The following is a 26,953-nucleotide window of genomic DNA, read 5'->3' as shown; positions in this document are numbered from 1 at the left end:
TACTTGTCATTAAATGGACTCCCTTTAACAAACTATTGAGTTGTCATTATTATTTGATGCAAGAGTATGAATCTGCATCCCCATCTATCTCGAGGGTGCTGCTGCTCATCTTAAAGGGCTGTTTGGAGACCCCCAGTTAAATGGGCCCGCTGGGGTCCATCCAGTTCACTTGGTAGCAGAGATTAGATGGTTAGATTAGACAAGACACCCATTGGCCGTCGACATAAGTAACTTCGGGTCCTCTGCAATATCACGAGCCCTTTGTCATCCGGCTGATAGAACGAGAAGCTCCCTGTAGATAGTGGTTAGTGTAATTAAAAACCCTGCAGGTTAGGTCTGAAGGAACCTTTGCAAGAATCCCTTCCCACTTCTACGAGCAGCTGATTGGACGAGCAGCGCGGAAAGGCGGTAACAAAGGCAGTGATCCCGAGCGTCCAGAGAGGAAAACATGTGAACAGTGAATGAAAAATAATGAATGCTCTGGCAAAAAATTGCAGGCCTTGAAACAAGTAAGGGAAGGTAACATAGGGAGGTGGGACAAAAATAATGTCAGAGTAAGAGTATAATGTATGTATAAGGGGAAAATATTGACTCGAGGGTGGCCGAACAATAGAGAGAGATACCAGGAATGACCGAGGTAAAGAGTATACGCCCAGTTTCCTAGGTTTTAAAAGAGCGCTAGAAGAAGCCTTCATTTAAAGTCTGAATTGATAGGACGACATAGAAGACCAGAATCGATTAAAGACGATCTGAAAGAAATGGGCTTGAATTCCATTTCGGAATAAAATTAGGGGCAGAATGCATCTGAGGAAGCAGATGGCATGAGATTTGTGTAGCCGGCCGGAGTCTGTCTTGTCTGTTTTATGTTTCTTATTTGTAACGCTACAAGGTAAAAACTTTTAAAAATAGCATGAAAATTGCACGTTTGTGGTAATGTGATGGTGCATGGCATGTATTGATGGCTGTAGTTGACAAAAGTAACAGTGACATTTTTTGAAAAAACGGAATTGGAGCTTGCGACTATTGGTGCTCGATCATATTGTTGATCTTCATTGTGAAACGTAAAGCATAATGAAGTGTTGCAGAGAGGAGAAACTAAACAGGTTAAGCATGGAAGAAATTACCCCTTTGGCGCACATGTGCAAACAGCTGCCGAAGCATGCACCTAAGCTTAAAAAGTACAGTGCAGAATGGGTTAAAGGAACCGTGAACAAAATGCTTATGCCATGGCCCCAAGGTGGCTTGTTATCTAAAACGGTCCTACAGCACACGACGACATACTTGCACTCCACATACACGGGCAAAAAGTTAGACAAACACCTAGATAGTTTAGAGCTTTGTAAAATGTACCAACAAGAAAAGGAGGCGGAGCCACCGTTAGATTGGATATTGAATGTATACACAGAGGGGGGTAAAGAGCCTTCTGTCCCACCCGCCCCGTCTGAAACAAAAAGCAAAGCTAGTAAAAATGAAGGATTACACCCTTTGAGAGAACTTAAAGCAGCAACGGGATACCAGCATATGAGTCACCTACGCAAAGCAGTGACGAAAGCCCGGAGAAAGACAGAGACAGAGATATTACCTCCAAAGTCCCGAAGGACAAGGAAAGGCACAAAAAAGGAAAAAGGAGACCAAGCATAAGCAAGTACATTTCTAGAAATGGGAAGAGAGGGGAAGAGATGGAAGGGAGATGTGGATAGGACTGATGAGATGGCATTCACACAGAACAAATGGATGGGAGGTCAGATTTTATTGAAACTCGATGGTAAAGGCATTGAGGATATGAGACAAAAGGGAGAACGGGATGAGTTAGAGAGAAAGGAAAAGGAATACCGATCAAGAGACGAAGGGGCTAAGAAAAAGGATAGAAAGAAACGAGAGCAGCTGTATCATGATGAACAGGTCAGAAAACAGAAAAAGGCACAAGAACAGAGAAAATGCAATCACAAGCAGGGAATAGCGGATGATCGAGATAGAATAGAACAAAGGAGAATAGAAGAAGAGCAAAAGATACGGGAGAAGAGAATAAAAAAGACGAAGGGATGAGGAAATGCAAATGGCAAATGAACAAAGAGATGCGAGGAAACAAGAAGAAGATAGGGTGAGAGAGGAAGCGAGGAAGCGTAGAGAGTTTGATGACGACATAGAACTTAAACGAAGACAGAGAGCACAGGATCTTGAATATATGGAAAGAGAGGTTAAAAAACCAGATCTACTAGTAGGCTGGGATGATATAGGAGAATTCTTCCCTATGTACGATTCAGTACCAGGCATGTCTAGGGCAATTATCGAAGATGACTTCGCCACCAATAGCATCAGAGGGACGATCGATAGAATATATGATGAGATGGGGCTAGAAGGAGCACCCCAAAGGGAAGAAGAGGATGAGCGTCTGGAGAGCACTCAGTTGTACGATACTGAGGACGCCTGACAAAGTAGCAGAAACAGAGAGGTGTCATTAGATAGGCTGACCATAACCAGAAATGAGGAGGATGAGAGAAGTTGCACGAGTTGGGCACAGACAATATCGGACGCAGAAAGAGAAGAATTTGAAGAAAGAGAAGACGAGAGAAGACGCGAAAGACGCTTCTCTAGGGGAAAGGGAGTGAGATGGTGAAATTCTAGTGGGTCTACACCTAAGGCATCAAAGTCAGCCACACAATCAGATCGGCATGAAGGAGTATCATAAGGTCAGAGGGTGGTGTCTCCACCGCCTTATGTAAGCAGACTAAGGACATTGCCAGGTAGACGGCGATGCAGGTTTATTACCCCTGCGGTAGACAGAAAAATTATGAGAGAGGAAAAGGAGTGTCACAGTTCCCTTTACTAGAAAATGGAGAAATGAGACCACAATATATACACATGGACAGAGAAAACCTGAACAATAAGCTCCCAATGTTGACATCGGGAGCCGAAAAAAGGATACATGAGTTAGAAAAAATGACAGGAGGGAACACGTTAGCTATAGGGGATACTAAGGGTCTTTTAATCGCCATACGTGGTGATAGAGCTGACGATGTGTGGGCACGAGCAGGTCACCCTGGAGTGACTACAGTTAATACTGCGCATGACGGAGTGGCGTTTAACAATTGCAGAACCGCGGTATGGAAAGCGATTTGAGTGATATACCCGAACACTTTGGATATGGGAACTTTAATGACAATGCAAGATGAAGGAGTCAGATGATCCTTTGCTTTACATTTAGAATTTCCAAGACGCCTGGGTGCTGGAAACGCAGCAATCTTGGGGGAAATCTATACCGTTTTTATCATATATTATGCCAAGGGCTGCCAGAACAGGTACAGAAGCAGCTCAAGAAATTGGTAGGGATTGAGGTTAAGCCATGGTCTGAAATACAGTTGACTATCGTGCACTATTGCAGGCTGCTGCAAGAAAAAAATCACAAAAGGACATTGCACAGAGGGGTGAGGAGGCTAAATTGGTGCAGAAAAAATTATCAAAGTATGCCATTGAGGGGGCAATGATAATTAATACAGATGGATCAAACATACAGCAGGCCAATAGCCAGAGACAGTTTGATCAAAGCTATGACGGGCTTTACCAAAGGGGAACAGGCCTTTGAGGAAGAGGATGGCAGAGTATTCAGGGAGGTTTTCAAAATATGCAAAATGGAAACCAGGGTATGCAAAATGGGCAAGTGATCAGACCACCGCCAATATGTTGGACGTGTAGGATGGCAGGGCATCTAGCACGCACATGCGGAAGTCAAGGCATGGTGCAAAGTGAACAGATCACAAGAGGAGGGATAGTGAGTCCATCTGCATTCTCGCAACTGGGTGGAAATGGAGTTGCACAGAATCACACGGTGCAGCAGCAAGCGCCGAGAGTACAGCAAAGTTTGCAACCCCAGAATGTGACAAATTTTCCACAGGGACAGTCTCAACAGTCGCAGATGCAACTGTCGCAAACAACAGGTACAGTACAGATACTGAATTCAGGGATGAGAAATGCCACAAGTGACGGGTGAAATCCGTTCACTCGTAATGGGCAAGATTATATATAAACTAGGACAGCTGACTGGGAGACCTGATGTGTTCTATCCTATCAGTAACACCGAACCCTCACCAGGAACCAAGGGTAGATGGCTATATGGGGGATAAAGAATATTCTTTCTTAGTTGACACAGGTGCAACATGCTCGTGTATACGCGAAGGCAAGTTTTCTTTGTCCGGCGATGCCATAAATACTCAGGGCTTCACAGAAGCAACAAGTCATGTTCCTTTTACAAAAGAACTTCCAGTCTCCATAGGGGATTATGACATGAATGTGACCCTGCTATATTCAAGGCAAGCGCCGGTGAATATATTGGGACGAGATCTAATGACAAAGTTAAACATGGCAATCTCGTTCACGGAGAAGGGCATAGTATGTTGAACTCCAGGAATGCATTATTTCAATGTATGCGAAAGGATTAGAGCATACACAGGAAAAATGGCTATGAGAGCTATTCCATTGGAACCAGAAATATTCGCTTATGGAGTGCGCATATTAATGTCATGGCTACCAGGCCTTGCAGACAAAACCATGAGAACCCCAGATGTGTTTTTATTCAGACCAAGAATACCTATGCATGAGGAAAAGGGACGAGTGTTTCCCTTGACAATACAAGCAGCCATAGTGCGAAGAGAAATGGCTCTGCTTGACGTTGTGATGATGAAGGCAGACAATGGTGTGCAGTAATCGCCATTGGAGAAGGTTACAGATTGACTAACATCACTGATGACGATCTGTTTTGAAGGGCCAACAAGCAAAGATGAGATAACAGTTGAGGTTAATCTCATCTATTTGGTGAAAATGATCAAAAGTGAAGTGCCTCAGAGAATGATGCTGGCACAAAACGACCTGAATATTTTGAGGACTACATGGGAAAGGTGCCTGTCTCACTATGCACTACAGGCCCTTATGACGTAGGCTTGTTGAAAGGAGTCGGAGAAGTGAAGATTAAATTGAAACCAGGAGCAATTTTACCAAAAGCACGACAGTATCCCATGTCTAGGGAAGCAGATGAAGGGATTGTTAAGACAATTTCTGCCATGATGGAGCAGGGCATCATAGTGACGTCAGAGTCACCCTGTACTACGTCAGTGTACCCTGTCAAGAAATCAAAGGGAGGGTCTTGGCGTTTAATCCAAGATTTACGACCATTGAACCAGATAGTCGAGGCCGAGTTCTCTCTAGTCCCTAACCCGTTCACAATCCTATGTAATATATTAGTTGAAGCAAGGTATTTCACGGTGATTGACTCGCAAGACTTAACATCGTTTACATTCAGACAAGTTCGTTTGTAAAGCACATGGCTGCCTCAAGGGTGCTGTGAGTCTCCTTCGATTTTCAACAGAGTCCTGCAGATGGACTTGAGCAATATCGCGTTAGAGAGTATTGTCTTACAATATGTGGATGACATCCTAATTTGCAGCACAACAGAGGAAAAGTGCAGACACAATTCTATTCAGCTATTGACTATACTGGCTGAGAAAGGATATAAAGTTGAAAAGGAGAAGTTACAATATTGTCAACAAGAAGTGCTGTATATAGGCCAGCTAATCTCACACGAGGGGAAAAGGGTGAACCCTGAAAGAGCTGAGGCCATTTCAAAGACAGCCAAACCACACACGATAAAACAAATGCAGAGTTTTCTCGGATTATGCAACTATGTCAGGGCATGAGTCTTTGACTACAGTTCCTAAACCATACCCTTGTTACACGCCTTGAAGAAAGCACAGGCAACAAAAGAAAAAATCGTGTGGACCGAGATCATGGAAGAAGGGTTTGTTGAACTAAAAAAGGCCATTTGTACGTCACCAGTTTGAGGGATTCCCGCTTATGCAGAGGAATTCTACCTGTTTTCACACACAAATGGCAGTGTTATGACAGCAGTACTCACACGGAGAACCACGCTGGGGTACAAGCCCCTTGCATACTACAGTGGGAATTTAGGAATTTAGACCCAGTGATGAGGTGTCACTTCCTGTGTGAACAAAGTTTAGCTGGCGCAGCGTTCGCCATGGAGAAGGCTACAACCATTGTGATGGGATGCCCAATGACGTTATTCGTCGAGCACGCACTATTTGCCATTTTAGAGAAACCTAAAGGCACATTGACATCTCAGAGAGCTTCTGCTTATGAAGTGGTCATATCAAATCCAACGATTAAAATAGTTTGATGCAAAATAGTGAGCCCAGCTATGTTTATAGCACAGCCAGTCACCGAAGGACAGCCAATACATGATTGCGCGAAATATGAAGAATTCTATGATGAGATTCCCAGAGTAAAAGAAAATGCATTGGCAGGAGGAGAAATCGTCTTCGTTGATGGTTCTTTGAGGATTGATCAAAATGATGGGCAGAGATATAGAGGCGTCGTTGTGATGAAATACACGGCAAATGGGGAATTTCGAGTACTCATTGGTGCACGATTACCCTCACATTATTCGGTTGTATACTAATTGACCTTTTCACAATTGACCTCGGGAGAATTGACCTTCGGCAGAATTTACCTAATTTAAAAGGTCAATTAGGTAATATATGCTGGGGAAAACCCCATGCATCCCCCCGACCCAATCCTAAACCGCCAGGCAACCCCCCACCATATCCCCTTATATTATTTATAATCCAAAACCAACCCAATACATATATAAAATAACTAAAATAATATGAAGGTCAATTGTGCAGAAGGTCAATTAGGACCACTATAATTAGGTCAACTAGGACAAAAGGTCAATTGTGAAAGGTCAATTTGGGTAATACCCATTATTCAGCACAAGCTGTAGAATTATTGGCATTGATACTCACGCTCGAGAATCACGCAGACCAGGAAGTAACAGTGTACAGTGACTCCGCCTACGTAACGTCAACAGTGCAGGTAGGCTTAGCACAGCGGAAAAGGAGGGGCTACCTCCAAGTGGACGGCACGCCAGTGCAGCACGCAGCCCTCTGGGCAGGCTCATTAAGGCACTACAACTACCAGTGGGCATAACGGTCGTGAAATACACGCCCACACGAAAGGGACAGATTTTATCTCACGTGGAAATCAAGCAGCAGACACTGAAGCCACGCTTGTGGCGACTAAAGATGAAATAATCATGAGTGTGGAAATAACTGATGTGCATGAGAGAATGACTGTTGCATGAAGCGAGCCTGAAGGCTATAGCAACTTGGGGAGAACTCAGTTGGTGGTGCTCCAAGGGGAGGCGCCACAGGAAGAAAAGAACCTATGGAAGCGACGAGCATGTTCTTTAAACCCCTCTGAGAGCTTGTGGTGACAAGACATCACTGGTAAACTGGTGATGCCTATAGCCTTATTGAAGATAGCACTGGAACAGTTACACTATCCAGCGCACATGACAAAGGAGAATCTAGCAGCAGCGATTGCTGAAGATTTATACCGAACTTGGCAGAACACGTTGCATTTATTATGGTGAACTGTATCATTTTCCAGCAGTTCATGGATCGGCATATACTATGTGTAATTAGAGGAGTTATCCCAAGGCCTAATGGGCCTTTTCAGCACTTGCATATCGACTACATTGACATGATTCAAGTACGTAACAGGTACAGGTATCTAATCGTTGTGGTGTGTCCATTCTCTAGATGGATAGAAGCAGGTCCATGTACACACCCAGACTCTACCTGTGCGGCCAAATTATTGGTGAGGTAGGTGTTTTCCAGGTAGGGAGTGTGTGAAGTCATGAGATAAAACAATGGTCCTCATTTTTTTAATACAGTATTTGAGCAGATTAGCTTGTTGCTTGGTATAAAGCACATGTTTTCCTCGGCATATCATCCTCAAGGGAACGGTGTATGCGAGAAGCTCAGCGGCTTGTTAAAGGAAAGGATAGCCAAGTTGAAGCTTACTCTGAAGAAGGGATGGTTACACTGTCTTCCACTGGCATTGTATGCACTCAGAAACCAGCCTGGTTCTGACCATAACCTCATGCCGCACAAAATCGTGACAGGCAGGAGGATGCACACGCCATTGAACCTCAAAATAGAGCTAGATGTGATGCCCAGCCAACAGGAGAAGTGTTAGGATTGGAAATGCAAAACTACTTGAATTGCATGACATCTTGTCTTACTGTCATTTCAGGACAGCTGCAGCGACGATAAGAAGGGTGCAGGGAAACGCAGAACACAGAAGGAGATACTACAACAAACCCAGTTCCGAAGTTACACATTCCTCCCATATTCCCTGGGGACACAGTCCTGGTGAGAAACCACATGAGAAAAAAGTGGGATGAGCCAAGGTTCAACAGCGCCTTTTGAATGGAGGATGTCACACCCTGTGCAGTCAGGTTACAGGGAAGAAGAGCGTGGATCTTTCTGGGCGACATCAAGCCATACATGGGAGAAGACCCTCTGCTTGCACCCCACCACGTAGAGACTACAGACGATGGGGAAGAACCACAGCACGTGCAGACGAGATCCATGACGAGGAAGAAGGACGCATGATCAGCAAAGCCAAGACAAGGAACATTTTGTGCAAGTTGTGGCTTAATTGTGGACACTTCCTTTGAGCAAAATAAGGGAAAAAAGGGACATAAAAACACAGACACTCTGTGCATCCCAGTCGAGGGTGAAGAAGAAGAATTGCACGTATAGGTCACGAAAATAGCTTGTTGACTTTAAACTTTGGACTGAGGCACACTGAAGCCTTGAAAAGAAAGGATATGCCAGATTTTGATCGAGGACACGTAAATTGGAAAAGAATCCAGGGGGCCTCATTCCGAGTAGGGCGGTAAGGGATACCGGGCACCATTAAGGAGACCGGTGCTGGTAATCCCTTACCGCCCTACTACGAGGTCCTTTAGCGGGTCCCTCCTTTAATGCCTGGTCTGACCAGGCGTTATGGACAGGACCCGTTAAGGGACTTCAGAGCTAATAACAGTACCGCAAATTGCGGTACTGTTATTAGCTACTTCCCCATTCCCATTGAGCCCTATGGGTGCTCAAATGGGAATGGGGAATGGATTTTTCAATGGGGACTTACCGGTCCCGCAAAGGTCGGACTACACCGGTAGTCCCCATTGAACCAGGTCAGAGTCGGTACCGGTATGGGAGGTTGTCATGGCGCAAATAGCACCATGACTACCACCATACTCGGAATGAGGCCCAGTATCCTTTAAATACAGAAGCCTTATTTGGATTTACTCCTGGTGTCACGCAATAGTGACCTCACCAAAGACACTCTGATCTATTTCGAGTTAGTATTGAGGTCATACCCATTGTTGGTGGGAAGAATCACAAGCATAACAGAGTTTATTCAAGATCCTGAAAACGAAAAGACAATCAGAAAGCTGCTCACAGTGATTGCAGAGCAGTTTCTTTTGCTTCCGGAAGACATCGAGGACAAGACAAATATCCCTGTCACGAGAAGATAGCAGACTAGCTAGCAACGTATTTTTTTGATTAATTGAAGATTTTCCAGAACTTGTGGGGAGACATGCCAGTGTTGATGTCCTCACATTCATTAGAGACCCAGCAAACTATGAACAGATGAGCATGCTCCTGCATGGTATCATAATGCAGATCGAACTTTATAATCAACAGCAGAATCACCAGAGAAGATTGTAAGACTTTCCTTCGAGGGACAGATGGTGAAGGTGTTGCCAAGGACTTTGTTTTGTTTATGCTGACAAGGAACGACATGTCATCCGGAGCGAAACAGATAAGAGACATTGGGCCTCATTCCGAGGTCAGAGGTAGCCATGGTGCTGTTAGCACCATGGCTACCCCCTTACCGCATACCGGGTCCGGGTCTGGGTTCCCTGAATGGGGACTTACCGGGTCATTCCAACCTTGGGGGACCCGGTATTGCCCCATTCAGGGAAGCCATCCCCATTCGAGCCCCCATAGGGCTCAATGGGAATGGGGAGGGAACTAACAACAGGCCCCTTAATAATGGGCCCATTGTTAGCTCCCTGGTCCTTTAGCAGGACCCGCTAAAGGTCCTCGTAATGCGGCGGTAAGGGGTTAACGGCACGGGCACCCTTACTGGCACCATTAACCCCTTACCGCTGCACTCGGAATGAGGCCCATTGACCCAGAACTGGTCTATTTTGAACACACAAACTAAAAGACTTGCTGAACCTATTGCCTCATTTGGAACTTTCGGTTTTAGAGAAAAGAACTGTTTCCAGAGACAAGAGACAGTGGGCCTCATTACGAGGAAGGCGGCCGCAGAAAGAACGGTGCCGGTAAGGGACCAGCACCGTTCATTCCGAGCCGCCACATTACGAGGTCTTCAAAGGGTCCCGCTCTGGACTCCTGGCCAGACCAGACGTGCAGAGCGGGACCCGCTAGCAGTCCAGGATGCTAACAACGGGCCTGTCATTAACGGGCCCGTTGTTAGCATCCTCCCCAATCCCATTGAGCCCTATGGGGGCTCAAATGGGAATGGGGATGTACCGGGTCCGGGTCCCACGAAAGGGAATTACCGGGCCCTCCAAGGTCAGAATGGCCCGGTAATTCCCTATTTCTGGGACCCGGACCCGGCACCCGGTACCCGGTTTGGGGTAGCCATGTCGGTAAGAACGGCATGGCTACCTCCAAACTCCTAATGAGGCCCAGTGTATTATTCAGACAAAGGATAAGCAGTTTAGCATCTGTAACCTGCAAACAGAGACAGCAGAATCCAGTGGGCATATTTAATATGTATTAAAAGTTAGTTTTGCTTCCTTAAATGATCGAGATGGGAAACCAGAGTAGTAACGTTGTCCTCCCTCCTGAGGAGAGGCGTTCATACTGGCCAATGAACAAATGCTGTAAACTCACTTACAAATGCATTATTTACATGTGCATAATATTCTCCACCGGGCTGAGGCGGCCAACAGCACATCACTGCTCTCTTGCACTTTTCCAGCTTATTCCCACTAACCCACCCCCTCTCCTCCCCTTTTCAGAGCCGCCAGAGGGCCAGGGGACCACTTCAGTGGTGATAGTGCGCGGAACAAATGTCCTTTAACATTAACATTAACATTATCATATTACTGTCATTGACGATTAGAACTGCATTTTTCATTGGTGCACAAAGCGTTCAAGTTCCTGTGCACCCATCTAATGATCTACGCATGCAACCTACAAAGGTACCCAGACCTTACATAGTCATTCCAGTTCCTAGAAAGAATGATCAAGTGACTGAATTTGAGATGGATGTGATAAATAATGACAAACGCATGAATCTTGGGGTAACAAATTAATTGCAACGCCGGAGACAGGGTCGGCAAAATAAACCTGAGAAGGGGTTGAGGGAAGGTACACATACACAAATAATGAGCACATACTCACATGGTGTAGTGTCAAGAAGTTCAGAATCACATTCCAGAGAATGGGGGAAGCTTGGACAAACAACGATGAGAAGTTTCACACCAAGAGAAGTTGAGAGACAGATGGAGGAAGCTGAACTTTTAAAGAGACAAAGGACTCTAGAGAATGAACAAACAGAGACAATACCGACAAGCACGCCTGACCCAATGATGAAGAGGTCAAGCTTAAATCCTGCAAGACGATCAAGTGTTGAGATACTTCGCAGAATCAATATGGATGATTATATATAGAGCCAGAAAGAACCAGAGGGATAAAGAAAGACTTACCAGACTTTCTCCTACTCAAATAATACAGATGAAAATGATCATTGATGAAGATACCTGAGAATCCTCCAGCAAGAAGAAGCTATATAGATGTGTTAAAGGACGTGGTTTTAGAAAACTACAGGAAGACCATAAGAATTAGAAGGAACACCCAAGAAGACAATAATGAATTGAACTATTACTTGGACAGCACAGCACATTTAGGCAACAACATATGGTACCAACACATGAAGGAAGTTGGAAGACGAACTTCAGAGGAAGAATGCTTTGGATGTACACTCCTACATTACAGCATGAGGAAGTCAAGGATCTTCGTAGCTGTTGAAGTAGATGTGCAGACAGCACACTGTCTGTCACACATAGCAATGTGTAGAACCAGAGGTCAGTTCATGAGAAGTGATGCTTCACTCAAATGGGCAACTGAAGCGAGGGAACCAGATGAAGATGATTATGTACAAGACATAAAGACAAGAAACAATGGCAAAACAAAGAACATTGTGGTAAGATATGAAAAGCCTGGAGTTAAAGGAGCGGAGATCAGAAGGGAAACAAACAAGAAACTGAACTTCCAAGGGAAATCTCCAGAAGAAACGTGAAGATGGAAGAACAGAGGCCAAATGTAAATCTGGGGAACAGTGCTTTCACCAGACGGATGGGAGAAAGAAGTGGTGATCTGCATAGAAGGGATGATCATTGGACAATATAAGGAAACCGTTGAAAATGCACAGAGGATATGCAAACCATTATGTCAGAGACTAGCCAGACTGCTAACATGGGTCGAAGATAGAGGAGGACCCCTACAGATAGTGCTATTGGAGAATGCCAAACTGTGCTTCAGAAACAATGGTATGTGAAAAATGGTAGAAAATCAGAACTGTGGACAAATCTTCGATGCCACAGGAATGGCACATGGTACTGCAGTGATCATGGATCATTATTGGGCATGTGGATCCAAAGCATATATTAGGTTGCCGAAGAATTGGGGAGGTATATGCACATTGGTGAATGTCCATGTTCCAGCATTGGTGATTCCAAAAGGTGACCTTAACATTGCAGTTTCCCGAAAGCAGATGCTCATATGAGGAAGAAGAGATCTGTGGAACTGATGAACCAAGTGAAGAGAGAGAATTACTTCTCTGCAAAATCAGAAGAAGCCTACCATGCAATCCCATATTACCACAGACTGTTCAGTTTGACCTCATCAGTGTTCACGACAATCCTGATGCCAATAGTTCAGGTTGGAGCAAATACTGAATGGTTACAGATAACCAGATGGGAGTTACTGCAGACCATCAACACAACTATAAAAGGATTTAATGCAATCAAAGAAGAGTTAAGAGCAATTCGACTAATGACGCTCCAGAACAGATATGTCCTAGACATGATCACAGCTATGGATGGAGGTGTTTGTGCAACAATCGGAGAATCGTGTTGCACATTTATACCATCTCACAATGATGAAAATAGAACTTTGACAGAAGCCATAGGTATGCTGACGAAACTACAGAATCAGATGATTGATGAAGCTGAATTACTGTTTTCATGTGTTCCACAATGGATGGCCGAAGCATTCAAGAACCTAGGAGCCCTTTTGGTGATGATATTGCTTGGATTCTGTGTTATCAAGATAATAATCTCTCAGTGCCAGAAAACTGCGAAAAAAGGCCATAGGGATGAAAATCATCATTGACGTCGAGTCAGGAGGGAAGCCCAAAGACCTGACTGATGAAGAAATAAGAGACTTTGTGAAGGCCAGCATTTATGCACCAGAAGGAACAAAGTTTCGCTATCCGAAGAAACATAGAAAATATGTGGGAAAATTGATCTTTTGTAATCCAAGTGGAGAATGTCAACTAATGACATGGGACAAAGACGAGCACGTAAAAACAGCAGGATGTTTGAAAGGAGTGATAAAAATATGGACCCCAAAGGAACATTTCTGCAGACCTAGATGACCAGATCCAGAGGATGACAGAAAAGTGAATGCAAGGAAAGAAGTAAGAGTGGTCGATGAATCGCCCAGAGGGGGGAGTGAAGAGGAAGTGGCAAGTATCAGCCGCACCCGAGCCACCCCCTTTGAAGTGCCAAGAACGTTCACGCCAAAATATGTGACATTTGAAGAACAGATAAACCAGCAGAGAGCTGCAGTTGGGTTCTGCCCAGTGCCTATCGGAAGAACAGCACCTATTGGAGTACCAACACCTAAGCAAACCTGGACAGCAAGGTACCCACTGAGAAATCCATATCTACAGACACGACAAAAGGACGGTTGTCAGAATGGAATACCTGAAGAAACCAAGAAGATACTAAGAGAAGACGACTGGTGACGTCATGAGAAATCGAATTGACACACATATAGAATATAATGACCTAAGAATGCTGATAAAGAGACAAAATACCATGGATAAGTGACATCCTGACCCTAAGGTGAAGCAGTTGAGTTCAAGATGGAGAAACGTATGCCATTTGCACGATGAAGACATTAAGCCAGTTTAAACGTGTACATACACAGGGAACCGTAAGAAGCAGAGAAATCGTGAAAGCTTGCTTATCCTTAATAGCAAAATAGATTGCGGCAAGCGCCAACTATACATATCTACCTCAAAAGCACTTTATAGATGAGTGAAAATCCACTACGCACATGAGCAGAATCGACTCGAGATTACTAAAGGTCTCAAGGGGAGAGGGCCTCAGCTAAAAATTCAAGAATTTAAAGACGGAGAGAAATCCTGCTGAAGGTAACCATGCAAGGAAGCCAAGGTCATTTCAGACTGGAATAGACTAGCAATGCCTACAATTTAAGAGAAATATAACAAGAGTCTCCTGTTCAGCAAGGTCGAGATAAGCCACAGATGCTAAAGGACTGACAGAAGTAAATCAAATACACAAAATTACATGAAGAAGAGGCCTGTTTTAAGGTGTCCTAGTCACGTGGCAAGGCAGGCAGAAAGGGATGAGACTTTCACACCTACGCATGGAGCCTTATCATACCCATCCTCCTTAACTTACTCAGACCAAGAAGCAGACTCAAGACCAAACTACAAGGCAGTAATTGACACACAGCCACTGAGGTGATGGATGGCTGTAACATAAATTGGAGGGAAGTTGGGGTGCAGACTTACTCCCTGCACCTGGCTTGGTATTCTGCATGCTGCTAAGTGCAAGTGGAAAGGTATGTGTGGGCTCAATGCCAACCCAATCATAGTGGACCATGTAATCTAGGGTCCTATAGAGAGTAGAGCCAATGGGACGTCGTACATTTTGTGACGTTTACAGTGGCCAGTTTGAAGGAAGGGCTTAGTTGCCCCACCCAACATTATTATCCAATCCCCTCTCCCCGTTACCAAATACAGATATAATACCTATATTAAAGTTACCTTCCTATAACCAATCGAGTTGCATGTTAGATTTTTAAGATTACACATCAATGATGACGAATTTTTGACATAAAGGTTGTTGTTTTTCTGGAATTAGGTGGAGTTTAAGCGAGAAGGAAGATCGAGCGGTTGCTGATGTTCATTGAACAGCCTGCTTTCTGTACTTGTCATTAAACGGACTCCCTTTTCCAAACTATTGATTTGTCATTATTATTTGATGCAAGAGTACGAATCTGCATCCCCATCTATCTCGAGGGTGCTGCTGCTCATCTTAAAGGGCTGTTTGGAGACCCACAGTTAAATGTGCCAGCTGGGGTCCATCCAGTTCAGTTCTGCTATGAACGTTGCTGTGTTCACTGTCTTGCATCAACAATTTTAATCATAGGATTTGATATAATTTCCTCATATCCTGATGCTCTTTGTGTGATCAATGTACTTTTGGGTTTTTCTAAAATTGCAAATAATGCATGCTCTACAAATAGTGGTACTGAACACCCCATTGTTATACTTGAAGCTTTTTCGATCAAGAATGCAGAGCAGCATCTAAAGACTGCTCATAGGGATAATGTTCTTTCATAACTGGATCTAGAATTCCACTATAATAAGCCAATGGTTTATGCCTGTGTCCTAATGTCCTTTTTTCTGTAAGAACTGTCAACATGACTTCCCCCTTTGAATGAGAAAATAGATAAAACTCCTCTTGATAATCTGGGATTCCGAACACAGAGGCTGTACTGATTGCCTTTTCAATTTTTTAAATCCTTCAGTCATCCCATCTGTCCACATTATTTTACTCTTGCACACCTGTGGTCTTTAAGTCATTTTAAAAGTAGTCGAATAGAAGCATTGTAATCAAAAACCCTGGCCCTACAAGATTAAATAGGCCTAGAAACTGTTGCATTTCCCTCACTGTTTTAGGTTCTACAGTCTACATTATTGCTTCTTCTCTCTCAGTTGTCACTTGTCTCCTCTCATGAGAGATCAATTGTCCTATGTACAAGACCTCTTTCTGACAATATTTTAACTTCTCTTTGTCCACCTTATACTTTTTCACTGAGAGTATAGTCATGAGCTTAACTGAATCTTCTCAGCATCTTTCTTCTGTCTCACTGTACACCAAAATGTCATCCACGCATTGAACTATTGCGCTTTTGAACTGGGCATTCCCCAGGTCCATCTGAAGGACTCTGTTAAAGATCAAGGGGGACTCACAGTACCCCTGGGACAATTGAGTATGTTTCAGGCAAATATTTCTAGACGAGAAGGAAGTCAAATCTTGTGAGTTTTCGTGAAGGGGAATTGAAAAGAACGCCTTTGTTTAAATCTATGACTGTGAAATACTTGGACTTGGATGGGATGTTGCACAATATTGTCATGGGATTTGTAACTAAAGGAAACTCATCTTCGACTATATTGTTTAGTGGGCAATGTTGCTTTATACATCTCAATGCACCACGCCCCTTCCCCCGTCAATGTTCTCACTGGGTAGACAGCCATATTACATGGAAAGTCAGATGCCACCAATATGCCTTGCTTCATCACAGCGGAAATGGTCTCAAATATACAATCATCTGCTTCTCTAGACATAGGGTATTGCTTTGCTCATGACAAAAGAGCTCCTGGTTTCAGTTTGATTTTAACTGCTCCTACCCATTTTAACAGACCCATACCATATGGACTTGTTGTCAATAAGGTATGTGGTACTTTCTTTAAATCTTCATGCAGAAATATTGGTACCTTTTATACCATCAGCATTCTCTGCAGTATTTCTCTATTCTCTACTTTATCCAATAAGTGAGACTTTTGAAAAATACTAACTCATCATCTGAATTTTCATCCTTAAAAAGTTCCTCATTTGTCAATTCTGTCAACCTGTATCCTTCACTGAGAGCTATCACTGTTCTCCATCCTCTTGCCTCATTATCTTTCCCATGAAGAAGCACTCTTTCCTCTCTGACTACTGCTGGTTCTGACTCTAATGGAATAATGTGCCCTTCTTCGTCATCCATAGGAATTTCTGGTCTAAACAAAAACTTGTCAGGTATTCGTAATAGCTTGTCTACCAGTCTGGGCAACCATGATAATACAACAGTCACTCCATACAAAAATACATCTGGAGCTAAGGGAACTCCTCGTAATGCCTTCTGGCCTGTAAAGGCTAATATAAGTTATTTCACAGCCAGATAATGTATTCCTGGGGTGGAACACACTATTCCTTCATCATTAAAAGATATCATCATGTGGAGTTTTGTCATCAAGTCATGCTCTAATACATTAACTGGCATCTGCCAAGAATACAAAAATGGCATCGACATGTAATGTTCTCCTATAGAGATTGGTAATTTGTCTGTAAAAGGAACTAAATTAGTCACTCCAAAGAATCCCTGCGCATTCATGGCAATACCTGACATTGAATATTTTCCCTTACAGACACAGGAACGAGTTGCTCCAGTGTCTACAAGAAATGAAAATGTTTTGCCTTCTATCGTCACCTTGACCCTTGGTTTCTCTTGGGGGTCTGGTGTCACAAATAGTACAGAACACATCAGGTCACTGTGTGGACTATCCTATTGTGTTTATAAATGCATCCTTGTACCTGTGAAAGGATTTCCTCCTATCACAGTCACACCCCCCAATTTGGGTGTGGATGCTTGCTGAACTACTGTGATCATATTCCATTGTGGTACAATTGCCTGTTGTGTCTGCACCTGCTGAGGTCTATCTGTTGTGTTTGCATAGGCACTTGCTGTGACTGCCTTTGTGGCGTTTGTATTTGTAATGGTGCTTGCTGCATTTGCTGTGGTTGTGGCGCATATGTCTGAGCCTGCGTGTGATCTTGGGCATAATGCACATGTGGTTCTATTTTATATTGCAAAATATAACCCATCCCCCCTCTTGGAGCTTGCCAGTTTTGCTCCATGCCTCCTCTGCTCCTACATGTTCTAGCTATGTGTCCTATACTCCCACAATTCCAACATTGTTGCGGCTGTCCACCATTAAATCTTCCCCTCCCCTGAGGGTTTTGAAATACACCTATTTCTCCTCCTCTAGGCCCATTGCCTCTAACTCTTGGCCAATAATTAAACCCACTCTGATTTGGGGGATACATTACATTACCTTGCTGTCCTGGTTTCATCTCTTTTGTTACCCCACCTTCATTATTCATCAACATCGCTCCCTCTATGGCAGAGGCCTTCAAACTGCGAGGTTCAGCCTCATTCTGGAAAGGGGGCACGACAACCCAGCCTGAAATGTTCCAAAAAAATTAAGTTTTAAAAAAATGTTTTTTTTAGTGGAAGAAAAGTAAAGCAGGGCAGGGGTGACTCATCCATAATGGCTGCAGCGCATCAACCCAGTGGCCCCCTCACCCATTATGGAGGAGCCGAGGTGCCAGCCTAGTGAAACACTGAGCGTTGCCTCAGCTGCTTTTTCCAGCTAAGGGGGGGCTCCTGGGCTGGCTGAACTGTCAAAGGAAACACCGTTTCCCTTTGACAGTTCAGTTTCCCAGCCGCACATGCAGGGCTAGTGGAGCTTTACTTCACCAGCCTTGCATAGCTCATTGGAAATGCTGGCTGGGGAACTGCATGCATGTGTGTGCGAGGGGGTGCTCCTGCATCTCCTCCCACATACCGATAGAGCATGCTGGAGTGGGGAATTTCAGCACCCACTCACAGGCATCTGCACGCATGCGCAGGAACCAGGAAGCTTTTGCTTCCCGATTCCTTTTCATGATGCAGGAGCTGGAGCGCTGGGGAGGAAACTTAAGGACTGGGGCATTAGCTATGCTTAAGTTCAGTTTGGGGTTATTTGTTCATCCAATATTTGTTTGCGGCGAACTGTTCAAAATTAATCTGTTTGCATGCAAACAATTATCAGACCAAGAAACAACCCCAGTCCCTCCACACGTTCACCCAAAATGCCCCATACCTCCAACACTACTTACCTGCCTGCTCGCCTCCAGGTCCACGGAAACCCTGGGGCGTCAGATCCGTCCCTCTAACGTGGGTCCGATCCGACGCTGCAATGACCCCTTTTTTTCTTTATTATTATTTTTTTCGGTCCCCCACCTCCCATGTTGAGGAAGTGGGGGAGACACCCGCAACCCCCAAGGCCAAACATACCGAACATGGGGAGCGGGGGCCATCCCTGCAACCCCCACTCCACATGTTCAATATGTTTTATGATCAATCGAATGGTACTGGTGGAATTCGGCTAAATGTACCCCTTGATCTGATCTATTATATTCAGTTAGGCTAATACCTTATGTTCATCTCTTTTTTATTTAAATATGTGTATGGATGTCTGTATGCTTGTGTTATTAGTGAGTGTATGGTGATGGATGCTCGTGTGAATGATAGAATGCTTGCTGTGTGAATGTGTGTGTGTGTGTTTGTGTTGGTCTGTTGAGTTGATTTAGGTGAGTGTAGGGGAAGGGAGGAAGGAGGGTTGTACAACAAAGGTATTTTAAAAATGCCTTTGTTGCCCAATCCCCCTACACGCCAGCCAAAATCAGCTCTCCTTCTGAGATGCTGTGGAGCCCAGGGGACAGGGATGGTATTTTGTTACTGGACATCTATCATAGATCAGCGCTTTGGCGTAAGGCGCTTTATAAATTAATAAAATACAAAATACAAATAGATATGCAGTCAAAAGTACCATGCTTTACCTCTGGACTCCCGAGTGCCATGCATACACACATAATCACGTTGATTGTGCAAGTGTGTTAGGTGCTGTGGGGCACAGGGGACAGGATGGTATCTTTTTACTGTACATCTATCATATATGCCCAGTACAAAATACCATGGCTGCACCCTAGGCCCCCCAGTGCCAATTGCAAACCGGTTGGCTTTTTACCCAATTTCTTCCAAAAGTATGCTTGAAAATGCAACATTTTAACCCATTATTTAAAAAATGTCCTTGGGCCAATCCCCCACGAGCCCCCCTTGATTGGTTGGGGCTCCCTCGTTATTCTCCATTGCTATGGCATATCTGGGGGAAATATTTATGCCCCTCCACTTAATTCACCAGCCACCACTGGCCCTGGGACTGTGCTGGGAATGGGGTGGGAGAGCCCAGGGACTGTGATGGGAGCAGGATGGGGGCAATGGGATAGTGGTGAGAGCAGGGTGGGGAGAACCCATGGTCTGTGGTGGAGTAGGGAGAACCAAGGGACTGGGTAGGAGTGGGATGAGGAAGCCTAGAGACTGTGATGGGAGCAAGTGGGGGAGCCCAGGGACTATACTGGGAGCGGGGTGCAGTGACGGTGCGCAATAGTTCATAGCCATTTGGACTTACTGTTCATTTGTCATTTTTGGGGGGGCCTGGCCTGTCCACATGTTGTCCACATGTGGCCAGGCCAAAAATGTTTGAAGACCACTGCTCTATGGCTATTTTTGGCAATTTCTTCTAAACCAACTTTGCTTCCTCCTGCTTTCTAATCTCAGCGTTCTTCTTGTTTTTCTCCTGCAATAATCGGCAGTGATGCACAATCGTCAATTGTATTTCTGGCCATGGTTTCACTTGCATTCCCATCTGTATCTTCAGCTGCCATTGCACTGGCTCGGGCAGTCCTTGACACAAAATGTGGTAAAATAATGCCACTGTTTTATCCAATGGTTCACGCATATCCAGGCACCATTTCTCTTCAATATCTTGAATATAAGTGACAGGGTCCTCATCCTCCCCCATCTTCCTAGTCATAATCGCACCAATATCTGATGTATCAAGATATTGCACTCTGGCCGCCTGCCATACATCTGCTTTGCAATTCATTATTGAATGGCGCTCCATCATGTGTCATGTTTTGTGCATCCACACCTGCGTTTCCTGCTCGTTTCCAAATGTCATCAGCTCTCTCTCCTATGATGGCTGACAGCAGGCCTTTTATGTCCCCTAAGGCTAACGTCATTCCTGATGTCATTCTTTCTAATTCATAAATCCATGTCTATGCCCCCGAAGTTAAACATTTGTCGCCATGGTATATAATTGTGGTGGCCCCCCTCCCTACTCTAATAATGAGAATTGTGAAAATCCCGGTCCATAATCATACCTGCCTACACTCCTTGTTTTCCAGGCTGGGCTAGTCTCACATGTTTGTCTTCATCCTGGTAACACCCTTAACCTACTCACGTAAGGCAGGGATACCTCCCCTATACTGCGCAATCGTTCTTGTGACCACTCAGTATACAGTGTCAATGCTGGTGCTCTCTCTTTGGGGTCCTGTAAATCTGACCATTTTACCCCCTTCTCTATACTTGATTCATTTGAAAATCTGCATGCACCCTCTATTTGCGCTCTCTCGTTTTCTTCCCTTTCATTGTCCTTTTAAGTATCAAGATCTGGTCTACTTAAAGACAGCGTTCTGTGCTCGTCTGTTATGGCGTCATCTGATCTTCCTCCATCCCGTTCATCAGCCCATGTTGGTACTCTTGGTACTCCTTGCAGCTCACTGCGGGGCTGTTTTGACCCTCTCTCTTCCTTAAATTGCTCTTGTGCTTCGAACGGCACTATGCTTTTATGACATAAATATTCTATCTCGTCTTCTTTTAGTCGTCTACTTCTATTCATTTTTTCTTCCCTTTTCCTCATCTCCCTTAATTCATCTTCCTCTCGCCTTCTCTTTGCAACCTTTGTTCTTTCATTCTTTGCGCTTCTATCTCCTCTCATCTCTTTTCTTCTATCCTTTCTTTTTCCTTCTTTGCCTAATATCTTCTTCGTTCTTCCCTTTGCTTGCATTCTCTTTCTTTCTCTTCTTTATATGCTCTCTGCTCCTCCTTTTCTCTCTCTTCCCGCTCTTCTCTCTCTTCTATTTCACGAACCCCATCAATGACCAACTTAAGTAATATTTGTCCTCCCATCCACTCATTCTGTACTATCGCTATTCCCTTAATTTTGTCCTTTATTTCCTTCTTTTTCCTCCTCTATCTCCATCTGTCTGTCTTGTCTGTCCTTCCTCTCCTCAAGCTGTTTACTTTAATTACATGTCAATATATACTTAATTTCTCTGTCTTTGCTCTCTTCCACATTGTCCTCACTTCTATAGGCGGGGGGCTCATATGTCAGATTAACGTACCCCGCCGCTCCTTTCAATTCCTTTAAGGGGTAAAATCCTGTCTCCTCCGTCTCTGCGCTTCTATCTTTAGGAGGGTAAAGGGAAGCCAAAGGTGTATTATCCACCACTTTCTGCTGATTAAGCCTCCGCTCCTTCTCCGCTGGATCTTCTTTCTTGCTCTGATTCATTTTCCATAACTCTAAAATAGCCAACCTTTTCTGCAGCTTCTTTCCCTTATTTCCCTTATATGTTGCATGCAAATATGTTGTCATATGTTACAATACTGCTTTTGACAACAAACTCTCCTGAGGCCATGGCATACGTGTTTTATTAGTCGTGCCTCTAACCCATTTGGAATGATACTTTCTTATTTTCGCTGTGTATCTCAGCAATGTCCTGCACAGGTGTAAAAGTGGAGTGTCTCCCATGGTGACAAGTCGATTTCAACTGTCTGTACTTACCGGACCTTTTATTCGTTTCTTTAATTTGTCAAATATACTGCACTGATCAATTTGAACAGGCACCATCAATTGCCACTTAATTATCCAAAAATCCAAATATTTTATCGAAATATTTTATCAGCTTTTCTATTCAACGATGTTCTTTTTGTTCCTTTGTTTACACTTTCTATCAATTTTTAGCATATCATTCTATCATTGATATTTTAAGAACCTCTTCTTTATTATTTATTTATTAGTTTCCTTTAATTTTTATCCTTCAGATTGACTTCAATCTTTTGATCAAAAAATCACCTTCATTTTTTACTATCATTTTATATCTATTAATTTAAACACAATAAAAGCTTCACACTGACATATTTATAACCCCACACATGTGCACTACAATAATTTCACCTGCGTATGCCTTCCTTTCCTATCTTTAGTAAATGTATCTCATCTCACATGTATTCCATCTTGGAGTGTGGTGCAGACTCTTGTTGACTTTGTCTCAGGTATCCCATATATGAAGTCTTTTTAGTGCGCACCTTTCCATCCCCTTGGAACCGGGAATCAAGGTATCTATTTCTCTTCTTTATAATACCCAAATATCCTGTTATATATATATATATATTTACAATGCAGTCCCTCCCCCTATTTTTGCCACCTTCGATGTTCTTCTTACATCCGTGTGTCAACTTGAGTCCCTCGACATTTATTCTCCCTCAAACGTCCAGTTCGCCTTCTGTCCACGGGGGCACATGCAGGGAACGGACAGGAATTTCGTCAATGGGGCACCTGTCAAACGTATACTCTTTCACGTGATTTTTGCAAGCCGATCTCCACAGGAAACTCTGCAGTCTTCTTGCTAGTGACAGGAGCAGTCAAACATCCGGGTGCCTGGGTCTGGGCATAGGTCGATTATACCTTGAACCATCCGCACTGCTACCAAATTGTGCTCTAGCACCTTGAAGCATCTCTTGTGCTAGATGGAATACCAATAAAGATCTCAGACCAAATAACCGGACAGAATCAAAGAATATGGCAAAGTACTACTTTATTCTTATTGTAATAAAGCAGGGTGTACTGACAAACATTGGACTGATGTTTGCACACACACACACACACATACACACAAACCTGATTACACAGTGCTAATAAATACTTGGGACAATGTGAAGCCAGAACCTGCTGCGCACATCAACTATTGAAGTATTTTTTGGGAGTATTGAGGGACGCACTAACATGCCTAATGGCTGCTCCCTAGAGCTGGGTAATACCACTCTTTACCGCACTGCCGTATATACATTGACAGGTCTGAAGTTGGTTCACTTTCACCCAGTCAGAAGTTGGTTCAATTTCCCCGAATGTGAGGGTGCTTATTTTGGAATCACTTCAGCCTGGAAAAAGACTGTGAGGTGGAAACATGTGTTGGCTGGTTCTTGGATGAAAATGTTGCTTGTTCAAAGACATTATTTGGTCTAGCGCAGTGTGGTTGCGTTTCTGTTTGATTGATTACACAGAGGTCTTATACCCCAATGTGAATCATCTATGACTTCCTCCTATGTGGCAAACTGTAAAACCTACTGGCAGGAGGATTGGTTAGGGGAACATATCTACTTATAGAATGTATACGGGTTAGTACTTCATTGGCGGTCTCTTATCGGTAAGACACGCGTCGACTACCTCTAAATACATGTAATACTGATTGTAGCAGACTAAATGGAAGTGGATTGGTTCATGCAACATTGTATAGCAGGTTACCCCATAGATACACTGATTGGTTGACATCCCAGCCAACCTTTGACTTTCGGCTTGCTAACAGCACGTAAGGAAATCAAAACCCAGGTGCTTGACTCATGTCAGATTACTCCCCACTTTGCCTATTAGGCCACCATCTCTCACCAGTTTGACCATAAGCCAAGGTTTCCCGTCTGTAGTCGTCCTTGCCATTGCTCATTTATCTTCAATCACAGCCTAATGAATAGACTTTGTTTTGGTCTTCTGCCTCACGTGTGAGGAGGCTGCAAAGTTGTCCATTTCGACCTCCTATTTACTGCTATTAGATTAAATTTAGCTGGGTGTTATTGCTCCCTTGTCCTCGAGAGACTTGCTCACTCCATCTTTTATGAGCCTTATTCACTGTTAATTGTCAAATACTTGGCTCTCGCATATGTTTTCATCTTCGTTAATCTAAGAGAAATGTGTCTCATGCTCCTGACGTTATCCGTATGCCTCCCTTTGTACTCTAGTTATTTCTTGAAATAGCATCCTTGATCCTAGGCCAACATAGACTCCTCTTTGTGCACAAAGCCATTTTCCAGCATCTCCTGACTCTTCAGCCCTGATCTGTTTCTGAGGTAGATAGAATCGTTCTTTGCACGAGCCGGCATCTATTTTCCATTTGTGGCCATCCTAGCCACGTTACATATTCCTCTATACCAAGCTTCTATATGTCTCATCTACCCTTGCATTGCTGCATATTTACACTTATTGGTCCACAAGTTACTTCATCTTCATTTTACATACATGATTACTTTATCATTTCGTACATGTTTCTCTTGTCGCTTCAGTTACATCATCATTCTTAAGTATTTTCATATTGTTTCAGCATATTCTTGTATATCTTCTTCATGACATCACTCTGCCCTTGTCAGATGTCACTCAGCGTTCCATGATGTCCAATGGTGCGTGCCAACATCCCTCCACTCTTTCAATGTGTGGGTACATTCGGTATGGTTGTCTGAGTGCACAACGTCTGTCATACACTCGGTGTGGTTTAGGGACAACAGAGGGGATCTCACATGCAGCTCTTCTCCTGCTGTTCTAGTTTGACGGCGGTGAGGGGGCGGGAGTTAGGGTATATGCACAGTTTGCATCTAGTGCCACACCTTGGAGAGAGTGGAATGGGGCATTAATGTTACTTCTGTGATGGGAAAGAGGAAATACGTTTCCTGGAGGCTACTTATTGGGATCAAGGCCCCACCCGTATCAGGGGCACGGGTGATATGACAGATGTCAATGTCAAACACTAACAGGGGACTGATACCTTGTTTATAGTTGAGGGATATGGCGGGGGGGGGGGGGGTTTACATCCCAACAGGCAAAACAAGAGACACTTACATAAACAATTGTCCACTCGGGTCTTTAATGGGATCTTTAAAGGACCTGCGGCATCCGTAACTAAAGGAGTGGCTTACATGTTGTGGTCCAAAATATGCCTGCCATTAAATCTAGGAACATCTTTAAACAAGTACTGCAAAAGTAAAGTCAGAAAATCTACTAAATAAAGATATTCAAGTAAAAAACGATTATTGCTTGTTTAACATGAGTCGCAAGGATTAACTTAGTATGTAAGGTTTTTTTTTAAATTAAAGTTTGCTTAATATTCTTAATCATACATGTTTAAAAAGTTTTTTTAATGAAATTAAAATAAGTTAATGCATGATGTAATCTTTGTAATACACAGTCTCACCATAATACACTCTGTAAACTTTGTAATATAGGTGAGGGTGTTCAAGGTCCTGCTGTAGTGATATCCATGTAACTTCCAGATCAGAATGTCCCATCCTAGTAATGTATCCCAAATGGTATATGTTCCTGCTGCAGTAATCTGCATTTAACCTGTAGTACACGTATCACTCCAGCGAATCTGCAGAACTGTCCTACAACTGTCACTATTAACGACCAGCCTCGGAACCGAACAATATGCTCTCCAATTTGCTTCTCCTAAAAAAAGAACTTTTAAAAACAGCTGGGGCCACATTACAGAAACGTTGCACCGGTGCAAGTGCAGTTTTGCACAATATAATCACTGGGGGAAAAGTTTGCCTTAGTGCAAAAAACATTGGGGTGACATTGGAAAACCTTTCACCATGGCAAGTACAATTTTGCATAGTATTAGCACTAGGGCAATAAGTGCCCTATTGCAAAAAAGAAACATTTATTTTCAATGCATTTTTGCACCCGAGCAAACCTTGCTCTATTGCTAATAACATTACGTATTAGCACTAGGGCAGTCTTTGCGCTGGAGCAAAAATGCATTGAAAGATGTTTGACCGAGAACAAACTTTGCCATAGTGTGAATACCAATGCAAAGTAGCACTAGCACCAGTGTGAAGTTTCTGTAATGTGCCCCAGTTTTAGAAGTTAGCCGACACTTTTTAACAAAGCAGAGGGTTTCCTTCCAGGAGCGCCCTGCAGCTTTCAGAAATCAGCGAGGTGTTCATGTATCAAACAGGCTCCTGTAAGGTGTCCGTGCCTTCAGGCATTGAAGGAGAAGTCCCAGTACCAGCAGAGGCAGCAGCATGCCAGGAGAGGAGGGGGGCGACTCCGTCCATGGTCGGGGCACCGTCTCTAAGCTGAATTTGAAAACCTGCCACCAGAGTATGTCCCCAGCGGTTGATGCCCCACCTGACACCTTTCTCGCTCCCTATTCCTAGAGTGTTTTTTCGGCTGCTGTGGTTCAGCTGTGCCTCTGATC

This window comes from Ambystoma mexicanum, chromosome 9 (assembly GCF_040938575.1).
Source record: "Ambystoma mexicanum isolate Mex_15411 chromosome 9, UKY_AmexF1_1, whole genome shotgun sequence".
Lineage (NCBI taxonomy): Eukaryota > Metazoa > Chordata > Amphibia > Caudata > Ambystomatidae > Ambystoma > Ambystoma mexicanum.
The sequence above is the reverse complement of the archived record's forward strand: the minus strand, read 5'-3'. Positions refer to the sequence as shown.